General features: G+C 44.2%; 1 long non-coding RNA gene across 2 annotated transcripts in view; it reads left to right on the top strand.

Annotated features, from left to right (window-relative positions):
* The window catches only part of LOC310683654, a 35412-nt gene that overhangs the window by 5009 nt on the left and 26656 nt on the right, over positions 1-3747 (top strand). The window lies entirely within an intron of this gene.

Below are 3747 nucleotides of genomic sequence, written 5' to 3'. Positions count from 1 at the left end.
ACTCCAGCATCCGCTTGCGTCACAAAGGCGGCCGAGGACGCGAGGAGGAAGCTCCGCCCCGCCCCGCCCCTGGTCCTTCCGATCGCTTGGTCGGACGCTCGGCTGCTCTTGCCTTAATTAAGCAGAATTCCCGGATCTCCGGGGGACATCTGTTAATCGGACGCTCGGCTGCTGCTGTCTTGGTGCTCCTCTTCTCACTCATTCAGTCTCTTAGCCGCCGCTGGAGGGAGGCGCTTGCAGCGGCTTAGCTTCCCTTCTCCTCCCGCGGTCCGAAGCCTTCGGGGCGACGCGGGGTCGTAGCGGCAAAGCCTCTCGCTCGCCGGGCACTGGCTTCAGTTCGAGCGTGGCTTGCTCGTCGGGGACGTGCATTTTCGCCCCAAGTTACCGAAGCAGAGCCGGGGAAGGTTGCGCGGGGCTTTGGGGGAGCGGAATATCAGCCACCGAAACGGGAGGCGCCTCGCTCCGCTATACTTGCGTTCTTGCTAGTAAAACCCCATTGCTTTTTCCTAAGTAGATGGGTGCAGGATCGCAGTCCTAACTGCTTGCGCGGAAGCAAGCCCAGGGGATGTACTCTCTGGGGAAGCAATTGCGGGGAGGATCGCAACAGAGGGGCAGGGTGCACGCATTTTACAGCTTGTCAGTTTGCGCCCCAAGCTTTGCAGCATAAACAAGAGCTGACACACACGCGCGCACCCCTTTACTGACAAATAAACTCCAGTGTGTTGGCTTCCTATAAGGCAAGCTGAATTATGAAGTCTTAACTCAATTAAAAGGGTAACGCTTCCAAACCTTCATGTTGGCTACTGTGTGAACAGGATGCTGGGCTAGACTGGTCATTGACCTGATCCAGCAGCAGGCTCTTTTCCCGTTATATTAAAGCTGTATATGTCGTAAATTAAATATTGATTCCCTGAGGTGTGCTGTTCCCATGTGCTGTTTTCTGAAAATGGGGTGTGATTTGTGAGAACACTACTGTTTCATTTTAAAATCTCGGAAACTGATTGTGAGAGGTAGGGTGAAAATTCAGGGCACAGTAATTTAAATTGATAGCGTTATAGAATTGTAGAACTGGAAGGGACTGTGCAATGTAGGAATCTCAGCTTAATAATTTTTTATTTGTACCCAACCCATTTTGACTGAGTTGCCCCAGTCACTCTGGGCGGCTAAAGCATCCTACATCTGTTTGCTCCAGGGATACTATTTTCCAGAGATTTGCTGCTTTAATGATGAGATATCTTCATTTGCAAAGCAATTCGTTAGCACCCCTACTGAGGCAATAAAAGGGTTTTCTTTTTGTCTTTCTAATGAACTGCAAATACTCTGCCTCTATGTATTTCTCTACCACATATAAACTCCTCATAGTTTATTTGGGGTTTTTTTTTTGTTTTTCGGCCACTTTAGTAGTTGTGACCCCTCACCTCCCGCATCTCTTCCATTTTTTCTTGTGCATCTAAGAGCATTAGACCCATGCAGCTATTGGTGCGCTTCCAATCTGGCCATGGTTAGCTGATCACTAGCGTTACTGCTGCACTGAGCCTTGGTAGGTTGACTGGAAACATGATGCATAGCTAGACATTCAGGAAATGTGCTACCACATAGTTGTTTGATATATTCATTACAGCTGTACACTGTGTTGTCAGGAGTTCCTTCTTGACACAACAGATACTACAAAGTAATCTAATTTGTCTCCAAAATAGCAAACACAACATTCAGATAAAATGCTACCTGTGCAGCTCTGCCCAAACATTTAAATATATGTTTGTACAGAGAATCATACAGTGGTACTTCGGGTTACAGAGGCTTCTGGTTACAGACTTCAGGTTACAAATTCCACAAACCCAGAAATAGTACCTCGGGTTAAGAGCTTTGCTTCAGGATGAGAACAGAAATCACACGGTGGTGGCAGGAGGCCCCATTAGCTAAAGTGGTATCTCAGATTAAGAACAGTTTCAGGTTAAGAACGGACCTCCAGAACGAATTAAGTTCTTAACCCGAGGTACCACTGTAGATTGTTTTCCAGTGAATCTAATGGGGCTTACTTTCAAATAAGTGGGCAAGGAAAGCCTTGTAGCCTTAATTACAAAATTAAAAGATAATTCCTGGTATGTAATACTTTAGACCGGAGATCAATATTAAACTGGCTCACCTAATAGTTCCGTGGTAATTAAGTTTCACATATTCAAACTTCCAACTTACCACTTCTTAGGTGTATCACTTTGATGTTTGCCATAAAATATAACTTTTTTAAAATACAGCCCTCTTCTATTATATTCTTACATCCTTGTGTGAGTGTTTTGATCCAGAAATAACCTCTGGCTGTGCTGGGTGCCTTTTAAATTCAAACATGCCACCTTCTTAGCAGCAGGAATTTTTTCACAAAACAGCAATTTCAGGTCTCTTGTTACAGGGTTGCTCGGATAATAAGTAGCTACGTGAGCAGCAGTGCCTGGGAATGATATTTCCCCTGCTGTGTGACCATGCGGCTTCACTGGGGAGAGCTCAGATGTTGCCTGTACGTTTGCGTTACTTTGCTCTAATGTGGGTCACAAGTATAATGTGTTTATACGAATGCAAGATCATTCTGCCACATTCCTTGGTCTTTGAAGCACGGCACAGGCTCAATTGCTCTTCATTTCCCTCTTCCTTGTTTCACACTTTTAATGGTTCGTCTTTTCAGATGCATTTGAATGTGAGTTTCAGATTGAGCAGAAGCCCAATTAAATGTGAGTCAACTGAACACAGGTAGGATTTGGCTTGGTGCGGCATCCAACCCATACAATTTTTGTTTCTTGCACCTGTGCTTTGAAACTAGTTATTCAGGTTTAGCTGCAAACTAAAAGATATTTGGGCTGAGGGGACAGTCTAATTTTAGGTATGCAAAGTTCTGATAATGATTAATGTAATTTCCAGTTGTTTCATTAATTCATCCATCAGATGGGTCACAAGATTCTCATTGTTAACTACAGTGTAGAGATAAATGCTAGCAAATGTCCCATATCTCCTCAACTTCCAGCCAACCAACCATGAGACACAGCTTAAAAATATGGCTGCCAGACTTCCTTGGTATCTGCAGCACTGCATCTCACCTAGGCGATGTTGGCCGTGACTGCTAAGATGTGACCAGTAATTGCCAGATTTCATTTTGAGAGACAGCAAGCACAGTTTGACTTACTACAGATCCCTTCGGATATTTTGAAAAAGCATTCCTGTACTAATTAAAAGATTAAAATGTTAGAAAGGCATGGGAAGACAAAACTGCTCCTATTGCAAAGTTAGAGTGAATGTGTGCTTAGTTTTAAACAGCCATTCAGGTAATTTGAACCTCCCCCACTATGGCAACTACGTTATCACTACTGGTTTTAGTATATTGGATGTAACTGGATGTACATATAGAAAAAGGATAAAACTCCCAGTAGTCAATTGCAATTCCACTTGATGGGTCATGATTTGGTAGCCCTAGCAGTTACTTATCTGGAAGTAGTAGCCTAGTAGCTGGGAAGCATTTGTGTATTTTCTTTATCCCATTTTTCCTTTCTCCCACTTAGGATTATCATTTTAAATATTAAATAATACATGACAGAGGTGTGGATACTCGGTTCCAGTGCACTGGTAAGAGCTATCACAAGTCTTTGATGGTGATGGCCATTGACAAATAGTCCCTGCTACCAACAGGTTATAGGACGCGGGTGGCGCTGTGGGTTAAACCACAGAGCCTAGGACTTGCCGATCAGAAGGTCGGCGGTTCAA

This window comes from Podarcis tiliguerta (genome assembly GCF_965153285.1).
Source record: "Podarcis tiliguerta genome assembly, chromosome: 1".
Classification (NCBI taxonomy): Eukaryota; Metazoa; Chordata; class Lepidosauria; order Squamata; family Lacertidae; genus Podarcis; species Podarcis tiliguerta.
Note: the sequence above shows the minus strand (reverse complement) of the source record. Positions and strands in the feature narration are given on the sequence as shown.